The sequence below is a fragment of the Phasianus colchicus genome, chromosome 1, assembly GCF_987193195.1.
Source record: "Phasianus colchicus chromosome 1, bPhaCol1.hap1.1, whole genome shotgun sequence".
Taxonomy (NCBI): domain Eukaryota; kingdom Metazoa; phylum Chordata; class Aves; order Galliformes; family Phasianidae; genus Phasianus; species Phasianus colchicus.
The window spans coordinates 157,630,447-157,642,298 of NC_143436.1; the positions used below are offsets into that span (position 1 = coordinate 157,630,447).

Here is an 11,852-nt window from a genome sequence, read left to right on the forward strand (position 1 = left end):
AATCCATGGAATAGAATCTTAAGAAGTATGGTATAATTGTTGAAGATTTTGTGAAGTTTTGTGGTTAACTGTATGTTGCTCCAGACATAATTTTATATTTTTCAGTTAGAAAATTATTTTCCACATTGTTGACCCCTTAGAAATATTTCTTATGAGAAAGTATGTTAATTTTGACATGACTGGATACACTTGGGCTGACTGGGAGAACATCTCACTAATGATCTTTTGGGGATTTTATGCAAGCCACCAAAGAACAGCAAGCGCACAGGCTCCACAGAGTGAATTATTCTCTCACAACATCCTTATAACAAAGTTGAGGAAGTGGGATATGTGGGATAGATGAGTGGACAGTGAGGTGGATTGAGAACTGGCTGACTGGCAGAGTGCAGAGGGTTGTTGTTGGCGGTGCAGAGTCCAGTTGGAGGCCTGTAACCAGCAGTGTTCCTCAGGGGTCGGTGCTGGGTCTGGTCTTGTTCAACATTTCCATCAATGACCTTGATGAGGGGATAGTGGCCACCCTCAGCAAGTTTGCTGATGATATGAAGTTGGGAGGATTGGCTGACACACCTGAAGGCTGTGCTGCCATTCAGCGAGACCTGGACAGGCTGGAGAGTTGGGCAGAAAGAAAGCAGATGAGGTTTAACAAAAGCAAGTGTAGAGTCTTGCATCTGGGGAGGAATAATCTCATGCACCGGTACAGGTTGGGGGATGACCTGCTGGAGAGGAGCTCTGCAGAGAGGCACCTGGGTGTCCTGGTGGACGACACATTGGCCATGAGCCAGCAGTGTGCCCTTGTGGCCAAGAGAGCCAACAGCATTCTGGGGTGCACTAAAAAGAGCGTGGCCAGCAGGTCGAGGGAGGTGATCCTCCGCCTCTACTCTGCCCTGGTAAGGCCTCATCTGGAGTACTGTGTCCAGTTCTGGGCTCCCCAGTACAAAAAAGACAGGGATCTCTTGGAAAGAGTCCAGTGGAGAGCCACAAAGATGGTGAAGGGCCTGGAGCATCTCTCCTATGAGGAAAGGCTGAGTGAGCTGGATCTGTTTAGCCTTGAGAAGAGAAGGCTGAGAGGAGACCTGATCCAGGTCTATAAATATCTAAGGTGTAGGGGGCAGAGTGGCGAGGCCACTCCAGCAGTATGTGGAGACAGGACAAGGGGAAATGGCCAGAAGCTGGAGCATAGGAAGTTCCACACAAATGTGCGCAAGAACTTCTTTACGGTGAGGGTGACGGAGCACTGGAACAGGCTGCCCAGGGAGGTTGTGGAGTCTCCTTCTCTGGAGATATTCAAGACCCGCCTGGATGCTTACTTGTGCGACCTGGTGTAGAGAACCTGCTTTGGCAGGGGGGTTGGACTCGATGATCTCTGGAGGTCCCTTCCAACCCCTACGATTCTGTGATTCTGTGGTTCTGTGATTCTTGTACATGACTTCCACGCTTTGATATGGAGTTATAACTCACATCTCTGCAGAACAGAAAAATGAAATAAACCTTCCAAAAATGAGCCCAAAATAGCATTGTCATAGAAAAGTTTTCGTTCTCCTCAGAAATTCCAAAAGAAAAATGGGTTTTTTAAAGTAAAGTTGCATGAACAGAACCAGCTCAGAGTACATACTTGGTAAGAGAAGTGCTGCTTGGCCAAAAGAGGATGCTGTCGCTGTATTTAACAGCTGTTAATCTCCCTGGAGTAAAACCAGCTAACATTGCTGGCAAAGTTGGATCTCACCTGGGAATAATAACTTGTAATACGGTATATAGTAACAGCCATATTTCCTCTGATCTGTCACACGGGACTCTGCTGGGACACAAGACACAGCGAGTTTCAAACCATTTAGGTCACAGAAACACATTCCCCATCCTATAATATATACACTCAGGATTCACCTGCTGACAACCTACTGGGTTACAGAGCCCTTGGGGCCCTCCTACTCTCCTAATACAGCAGAACTGGATATGGTTGCTGCAACCCTCATTTAAATATCGACAAAACCAGGCCTGCTGGACACTAAGAAGGCAGAAAAAGCTACATGGAGCAGTTTGTTGGTATGGGAAAAATCCTTCCTATCCCTCACACCTGGCAATCAGCCTTTCCATCTGCAACACAAAAAAGCTGGCAATTAGATGAAGGGAGAGGCTGAAGCAGGCAATTGTAAGCAGCAAACCTTCTGAGGATAGGGGCTCCTGTCAGGAAACTCACTGAAGGGGAACGGGTAACAGACCCAATTATAGGGTAAAGCTGTTTCGGGGAACTTTCATCTCCACCTAACATTGTAATTCTGGTATTGCACTAGGCTGCAATTCTACTTGAAATCTGTGTAGCTCTATTACTTGGCAGAGGGGTCATCCTTATTTTATGATAATATAATTATATTGATGCAATCTAACTTAGTACGTAGTTATATGTACATACATACGGTAAATGTACATATGTGTAAACATATGCATACATGCACACTGCATAAATGCATGTATATCCAGTTCCATATTTTTTATCTCTGGAATGAGCAGAGTTGTGCTCTGCTCATATGTATATGAGCAGAGGTCCATAGGTATATATTCTCATTACATTCATGGTAGGGTGGGGCTATGATAGACATTTTGACTTGCAGTTCATGCTGATTATACTGTTCACAGCATTTTCATATTAACAGAAGGTGAAGTGTAGAAGCAGCAACAACATCAAGAAAAGAAAATGGTTGTGGTAGAGCTCCCATTTGAGGAGCTGGCTTAAGAAGTTTAACTCAGTAAAGCACTCTTTTGTCTGTGTAAGCTCTATTTATACTGGTGAGGCTTTGAGGAATAAAACAACAAACCATACATGATCTGCAAACCTCACCAGGGGTTGTAGTACTTTGTTAGAGTAGCTTTGCTGGGCAGAGAAAAACCCCAGCGTGGTTTTCTTTCATGCCTCTAGACAGGAAGTTTTAATGAGAAACAAGAATGTATATTGGATTGGCAATGTTGGTTTGCTGGTTTGGCACTGAATAAACACCTAATTAGGCTTAGTATAGCTCTCCTCATTCCTTTAACCATTTTTGTATCAAATTACATGATTTGTTCCACAGACTTTCTAGCAGCTTTCTATTACCCTTTGTGCAAACCCCATTAGTGCTTTCTAGGAGACCAAATGTGAAGAAATTTTAAATTTCAGTTTTCCAATTTGCAATGTCATTCTGAGACAGTGTTCACTGAAAGAGGATATAGTGGCTATCAATTCAATTTCTTCCTCATGGTCTTTTTTTTTTTTTTTCCAAGAGAAGCTCAGTCTGTTTCATTTTTTGAAAGACTAGTAAGTATTTTGGACAGGCTAGAACTATAAATCTACTATTGCTAAAGCCTACAGAAAAAGAAAAAAGCTTCTGAAATATATTCATTACAACTGATATTTATCCCCTTCTACATTGGAGGCAAATAAATGACTATGGAAATACTTTAACACCATACTGGAATCAGAGTTTTCTTCCTGGGTTTCGGATGTCAGTACTACAGGACTGTCATGGTTGGAGCCTTTGCGTGATTGTATCATAGCATTCTGTGAATGCTCTTAGCAAAAAGTCTTATTTTTCTGTGTGATAAAGTTCATTGTCTGTGCTTGTAAGTTCCTACTGAATTTGATTGTGAATGCAAGTGATTAACAATTACGTGTCCTCAGAATTCCTGATTTGTTTCCTGTGTCAGGACTGTGAGTCTATTAAGAAGCGATTAGGGAGGATCTCCTTCAAGTCTCCTTCACATCAAGATTCTCCCTTTTTTGGTTCAGTTAACTCGAGGTGGGAGTTGCCTGTGATATTTTCTACATTTCACCTTCTGAGGTTATAGGCACTATTCATATGCCAGATCTCCCTCTGAGATGAATAAGTACGACTTTTATGAATTTTTCTTCACTTCTAGAATTTAATTTACATGAATAATTAGAGAGGGATGAGTTAAAATTCCCATTTAAAGAGGTAGCATCCTTTTGTTAGCCTGTTGCCCAGCTGTGGAACCCAATTGTTTTAAAAAGGATCTAGGTTCTTCTCCACAGGGATTCTCCTCTCTGTAGGCCTTGATGTAAGTCAGCCTGTTTTTTGTAACAAAAATTCTGGCATGAAGTATAACATATAAGAACTGTTATCTAGAGAACTGAAGGAGCTTTCATTTTTCTATAGGAAATATTTACTGCCTTCTTTTTCTGATGGGGCCAGGATTAGCTACCAGACTTACTACAGTGTCGTTTAATTCATGCATCAAAATAAACAAATGAAGTGCTTAACTTCATTTAGTTCTTTGCACAGCTTCCTGTACCATTAGGGCTTTAATGAGCCCAGCTGCTCTATAGAGTTGCTGAGGGTGGAACCTGGCCTGGGAGGGGAAGGAACAACAACTCTTTGAAGTGCTGTGGTGGCATAATCACCAAAGCAAGGCTTTGAGGGAGGGGAAATTCCTGTTTCCCTTCCTATCCTACTTCAGTGGGCCTGAATGCAGCTGTTATGAGCTGTACTGAGGCTTTCAGATTCAGCTTCTTGGTCATTTGATGCCAAGCTTCAAATAGGAACTATGTAGAAAGGAATAAAAAAAAAAACAAAAAAAAACCCACCAAGAACAAAAAAAGGGAGGGAGAAGACTAAGATTAAAATTATTTTTTACTTATATCCATCCCAAAATCACACCACCTGCCTTGCTGTCTTTATACCTAATAATATAGATGGTGAAAAATTAGGGAAAAAAATTGTTAATAGACTTACATTTTTGAGAACAGTTACCTACCCTCTGTGTTTGCATCTACATATGCGTAAGTATATATGAATATGTGAATAAAGCAAGCACTTATATGACAGTGCGATACCCTGAACCATTCTCCTCTCCTTATCCACAAACTTGGAAATGCCTTACAAGACCCTGACATCTGTTATTACTCAGCAGATAGACAAAAATTTGTAAAGACTCTCCAAATGTGCCCCTTCCCTACCTGTTCTGTGCATTCATTTTAGGTGACTTACTCTCTAAAGGTGCTTTTCCTCTTTAATGAGGAAATGCTGGTTGGCTATGTCAGCTGAGAAATTTAATTTTTAGATAGCTGAGGTATATCCCTCTAACTCTACTAAGCCTGGAAAAGAGAAGCTGAGCTGTTGAATCAGCAAAGTACCTCCAAAATGTTGCTTTTTATAACTTGGAGAAGAAAAACTATCCCACTGATATGGAGGGGAAGGAAGGAAAGAATGGAAGTGAATGAGATCGGAATAACAATGCTATGTGACTGCTGAGGAACCTCAACAGAGTATTCCTTCTTTTTCCTGAAGACAGATATCTTCTCAGGTAACAGCAGAGGTGATGTTAAGCAATGACAGTGTCTTGCAGGGAGACTTCTCAGAATTTTTAAATTTTAATTTTAATGCATTTTAAAATGTTACCATAGCAATAGAGCAGTTTCCTTGTTCTTGTAAGGTCTTTAAAATATCTTCTATACTTGGACAGTGTGCCTTGCTTAAATACTCAGGACTAAGCAACTAGATTTAAGAATAATCAATTTTATTTTATTTTTCTAGAAGCAGGTATGCATCTAAGTTGGCTATGTCCCTTCTCTTTGGATGTCACCCTTTTTCTCTGAATCACTATTGCTTTGATTTCATTTTAAGTTTACAGTTTATGACATATGGAAGGGAACTGATCTGTGGCTGGCCCATTGCTTGCAGTAGTTTTGAATAAGATGCTTAGCAGACTTTGTTTATTCCAACACTTCTGGACAAGCTTGAAAAATGGGCTCATGTGAACCAAATGGTGTTTTGTAGCTGACGTTCAACAAGTCCATGGGTAAAGTAAGGGAAGACCTCACTGTGGCCTTGTAATATTTAAAAGGAGCTTGTAAACAGGAGGGAGACTGATGTCTTACATGGTCAGATAGTGACAGGATAAGGGGGAATGGTTTTAAACCAAGAGAAGGGAGATTTAAGTTAGATAGGTGAGGCACTGGCACAAGCTGCTTGGAGAAGCTGTGGATGCCCCATCCCTGGAAACGTTCAAGGCCAGGCTACATGGGACCCTTGGCAGCCTCATATAACAAGGGGTGTCTCTGACCATGGCAGGTGAGTTGGAACGGATGCCCCATCCCTGGAGGTGTTCAAGGCCAGATTGGATGGGGCCCTGGGCAGCCTGGTCTAGCATTAGGTGGGATGGTTGGTGGCCCTGCATGTGGCAGGGGAGTTGGAGATTCATGATCCTTGAGGTCCCTTCCAACCCTGGCAATTCTGTGATTCTGTGATTTATCACCCCTTCCAAATCAAATCATTGTATCAAATCGTGTATCTATGTTCTAGAATTATGATTCTATGAACAAACCCTTCCAATGACTGTAAGTATATATCCTTGGTGACCCTCTTTATCCCTTCTAGTCCTGTGCTTCTAAAATCAGACATCTGCATTATTACTACTTAACTACTGTCTCTTTCTTGATATGAGGGCTGCTCCAAAAGTAATGACTCCTAGTTTATTATTTTGGCCACAATGCCAGAGGTAGATGTTGGTGATAAGGCAGTAGGGGCTGAACCTTCCCATCAGAATCCCATTACATGTTGTTGCTGTGTGACTGATGACAGCAGAGGAGCAGTCTGACAGAATGGCATCTGACATGAAAGTGTGTATGAAGCAAAGGTGTGTGACTGAATTCCTCCAAATGGAAAAAACGGCACTCAATGATGTTCATCAACACTTGCTGAACATTTATGAAGACCAAACAATGAATGTGCACTCAGTGAGGCAGTGGATGGTGTGTTTCAGCAGTGGTGACAGCAATGTGAAAGACAAGCCATGTTCCAGACAGCCATGCACAGCTGTCACACCACAAAATGAAGACAGTCTTGATCAGTTCCTCTGCATACAAATAAGTTAAAGGTGGTGACTGTGCTGAAAAATGGTGTTTTGTAGCTGAGAATTTGCTCTATCGCGTAGTGTTATTGTGTTCTATCCATTGTAGTCTTCATGGAAATGAATAGGAGGTATTGCTTTCAGAGCAACCTATGTACCTATGCCAATTATTAAAAAGAAAAAAAAAGGTGATTGTAGATTGCTATGCAGGTTTCATGAGACTTCTGTACACTAAAGAGGAGTTAGTTTGAATGCAAGTTTTCAACAGAGTCTTGAATATTTCTTGTCTGCTTGTAAGTTTTTAGAAGCATAGATTAGTGTTGGCAATTCTTGTGTTCTTTCTTACGCTGTAGTAGTCAGACAAGCCCTTGGAGTGCTTGATTACATAACCAAGATAGTTGGATAATGTAAGGTAATTTGCATCATTTCAAATAAAACATACTTCTTGTGTACTTGACTTTGCAAAGCTGTAAGATCTAAAATGGTCTTTTTATCTTAAGCATTTTACATTAAAAATGTTCATCACAATTTTTTTTTTAAAGGGTAACTGTATTACAGGTATCAAATTTCTCCCAGTGGAATATTCTTTTCTGATCCTTCTAAGGGACTTCTGTCTTCTAATGGAAAGACCTAGAGGCATTCTGAAAGCTCAAAGGAGTCTATGGAAGCTCTTTTCCTTTGATTTTTACACATCTGTAGTATCAAAAACTACTCACCTCATTCTTTATTCATCTAAGTTTGCCCAAGAATAATAGAAGATACCTTAAAAGTGTTCTTTGACCTGAATTACAATAGAAATTACAATTGCACTCTGAAATGCAATATACTTTACAACACGATAACCACGTAGCATCAGTGTACATCTATATTTTTGCTACATATGAGTGTGCAACTTTCTATCCCTTTTTTTCTCACTCAAATTCTTTGCTTCTCTGGAAGCAGAAAATCTGTTGCATTCACATTCTCATGTGAAGCACACTGGTTTTGAAAGTTTTAGCTTAGAATTTGTTCCTGATTATTTTTGTTCCTTGATACTTCAAAAGATAGAGCAAAAAAGTCATTTTTCATATTTTTTTCCTCCCTCATAATTTCACACATCAGACTATCTTACCATGAACTGTAGTTGTCAATTTCTTGCATCATAGGCTGGATACTTCCTCCCTGAACTTTTGATTGGCTTTTTCAACTGCAGAGCTCTGGTCTTCTTGACCCTACTAACTGCTACTTTCTTGCCTGCATAGGCTGAGATTCAGCCTTGACTTCCATATCCAAAATTTATTAATGTCTGCAATAGTTTTCTTTCCTCTCAAGAATTACACTAATCTACTTCTTGCCACCTAGAGATAAAATTCTTGCTCTACAACAAGAGGAAATTCTTTTTGGTAGCTACACAGTTCCAAGGTAACTCATTAGATGGATGCTGATGTAGTATTTTATGCAAATGCTTCCAACAGAAGAAACTGTCATGTTAATAAGGCACTTTATAACCAGATTATGATCAGTTATTCAGCAACTTTAATTCCACATTCTGCAGCTTTCTCTTACTGTTGTAGTCTGTCTTCTAGTTTGTATAGCAATGAGAATGCTAGAAGAGTAGCACAGATGTCCTTCAAACGAAAGGGAACATAAGAATTGCACCAAAGAAATTCTGCCTGGGTTTGAGCAAATGTCCGTTTGGAGCACTGATCTGCCCTTAAAAGTGACCAATGGCAGAGCCCTAGGAAATGAAGTGTGAGAATACATAGAAGATGAACACTATCAGATATACCCTCTTCGCTTCCTTAATCAGTGTTTATATGATGAGTCGGTGGTTGTATCTGGACTGTTAATGTCTAGTAGTTCTAAAGCACTTTTATTCCATGGTTTCATGTAATTGTTTTTTAAACTATTTTGTTTTAATGTGGCATTGTTCTGATGTGCTTTCTGCAACATCCAAAATGAGTCACATAATTTAGTTTTGTATTCTATAATACAATATTTCCTTTCAGTTTTTTGTTTTGTCTGAAAATTAAGAAGTGCTTCAACACTTCAACATTGTGATGAAGCCCAGCCAAAAAATTTAAAATGAGAACTTGCTCTGAAGTTATGAGAGTGCTCATTTGGTCAAGTTCAGTTATATTTTGCTGTGGTTTTTGTTCTTAAAATCCTTTAGAAAACATTGTAATTAGTAATTTCAGTTAAAATTAATTTGAAGGTGACTTAACTGCTTTGAGAACTCGCATTATATACCAGTTAACCACTGATTGTCTTTAGAAGAGAAGGAAAGAAAATAATCAGCCATTACACAATGACACTTAGAGATAGCAGAATCAGAAAGTACTCTGAAAGCAGTGTGAAAGTATGACAATATGGGTAGAAAGTGCTGAAATTTTTCAAGATTGTATTGGAAAAATTTTAAGAGGGTAAAAAAGGCCACAAGTAAATGTATCAGGCAAGATGATGATGATAATAGAAACATTTGTTTGGGCTGAAAAGTTGTCTGCTTATAGGCTTTTATTTTTTTTGCTTGCTTGTTTTTGCTATTAAACTGATGTGTGTGCTTGCATCTTTGTAACTCACCGAGTGGATTCATTATGGTCATTAGGTTCCTGTGGTGGTGTTACATCAGGTACATTACTGCTGCTAGTATCACCAGCTAATGTGAAGATGAAGATAAACAGAAGATTATTTCCTTCTGTAGTCAATATGAGTCTTAATTTCAGAGAAGATGAAGTGCCAGATCTCAAGAGAGCCTAAGCGCCTACACTTCCATTGACACATCTTTTTCAGCTCCTCTCAGGTTCTGCATATTAACAGTAACGCTGCTAATTTGCTTCTTAAATCTGAACACTCTGTTACTAAGCTTAGTTTATCAGCAAAGTTTGTTTGTTTGTGTTTTGTTTTTTCTTTTCTACAGTCTAACAGTTTTGATCCTTTCAGTTTGTTACTGAATCGGGAACATCACTGTCTAGTCTATTTCCTCACTGTCTGCTGTCTTTTCCTCTTGCATTTAAAGAAATAGTTACTGATTCACTGTAATCACTGACACTTCCTCTGCTTTCATTTGCTCCTGTACCACTGGCTGTTTCCTCAATTTCATTATTATCAAACAGTTCTTCAGTGATAGACTGCTGTTCCTCATCTTCATATTGATAATTTTATTTTCACATGCATCATCCTGATTTCCAGCATCTTCAGTGCAGGCCTCAGAAGATGAGTCATTTGCAACAGACAGCTTCTCATTACTGGAGTCATCTGTAGAGTCAGAATGTGTTGGTCTATTCTAAGGGATATTGTTTGCTCCTCTGTGCCTTTCATTATCTCTTGGAAGGGATGTGCCTGATGTACTTGCTTGGTCATTATCTAGATAATTAAAATCAAATGTACTTATTTTGTAGATTAAACAAGAACATTTTTTATTATGATTGTTTGTCTTTGAAGCTTTGAAAACAGCATAAATGTTGAACTTAATTTCACTGGCTTTTTAAACATTAAATTTAAGAACTGTTTTCATTCGATAGGCAAAGCTGTTAATTTTTAATAGGTTTGCCTCATGAAAATATATATGTTGACATTGAATCGTTTTGCAAAAAAAGTCAAAGAAAATACATAAAAGTGCAGGTTCTGGAGGCTTCTATATAAAAATTTTCATTTGCATATATGACAACAGTTGCTGTTAAGAAGATTAAGAAGTAGTAGATGCTAAGAAAGTTCAGCGTGGCTGCAAGATTTATAGGGGCCGATTTTCTACCAAGTAGAATGCATAGAGAAATAGTATACATGTCAGAAATTAGCATTTGCAAGGTCTGAGAGTGTCCCTGCTAACTTACCCAATCCAAACTGGTAGTTCGGGCTCCCTGCATGGCCTGTGGAAAAAGCTTCCTGGGTAGTTTCAATCCACGTATTGTAGGCATCTAGAGCAGAGAATTCATTGCTCTCTGGAGCTATTTCTCTACACTGGCTATGGATTGAGCCTGCATGTCTAATTGCTGAAGTTAGGTGAGAAGTAGACTCCCCGAAGACATGTTAGATTAGCTAGTGGCTGTTACTGATGCAGAAACCCACTCTTACCCTGTTGCCAACCATTCCTTTGAGGTCAGATCTATCATTCAGTCACACTTAGATTCCTTTTATATCTGTGTTACACCAAGCTTTTTCCAATACAACACAAGGCACTTACTCGTTGGCCTCCCTTATGGCTTTTTGTCAGTAGCTCTGTTGTCATTTTAACTGTCAATCGTTTAGCTTTTTTTTTAGTATGTTCTTCAGTATTTAATAAATAATATATTTATTATATGTTAGATAGTTAACAGATCAGTTTTTTACTAGAGAAGTTTGTCACCTACTTAGTAGTATTTTCTTAGAGTTTTGACACAGCAGACTGAAACAAATGGCAGCTTCTTCAGCTGCAGCTTCTTCCAAGTGACAGTATTTCTGCTAAATGTTATGAAAAGCCCATGGAAATTTAGACAACATAGTACAAAACCCATTTATTGTTTACTTTTGTTGATTGATTACCATTAGTAGCATTACCACCACATCAGTGTTCAGGCACCAATGAAACAATTAATACATTTAAAAAAAAAAAAAAAAAAAAAAGATCTGGTAGTGGATTCTGGGAAGCTTTTAAAATTATTTGGCTTTTTTATGGCTTTTACTGCTTTCATAGACAAATCTGAAGAAGTAGATTTAACTTACAGAATTATTTTATATATACCCATAACACTATTATGAAATTTGAATCAATATGTTCTATTATATTTCATTCTCATCAATGTCAGCCTCCCTAAAATCACTGCACTTGTATTTTCTAGTACACATTATGTCTCCCTCACAATAATTCTAATACTGTTTGTACAAGATGTTCTGTAGATGCAGCCTTATGGTGCTGATCATGCTTGGCTCAGTCCCTTGAATTGGATCCAGAATAACCTCATTTTGCATTAGGGTTATCCTCTTTGAAGAGTCCTTACATCTGTTGGAGAGATTTGGAATGCGAAGGAATGAGATCTTGTTAAGGCTATCCCTTTTCATAT

The 11,852-nt window shown here is 39.0% G+C and overlaps 1 long non-coding RNA gene across 1 annotated transcript; it reads right to left on the reverse strand.

Moving 5' to 3' along the window:
• Positions 1 to 210: 210 nt before the first annotated feature.
• On the reverse strand, positions 211 to 10,771 carry LOC149920187 (uncharacterized). Its single transcript, XR_016469452.1, has 3 exons — positions 10,647 to 10,771; positions 1,308 to 1,462; positions 211 to 605 (listed from the first exon to the last, which is right to left on the reverse strand). It is a non-coding gene; the product is annotated as an uncharacterized LOC149920187 (long non-coding RNA).
• Between the last annotated feature and the right edge of the window lie 1,081 nt (positions 10,772 to 11,852).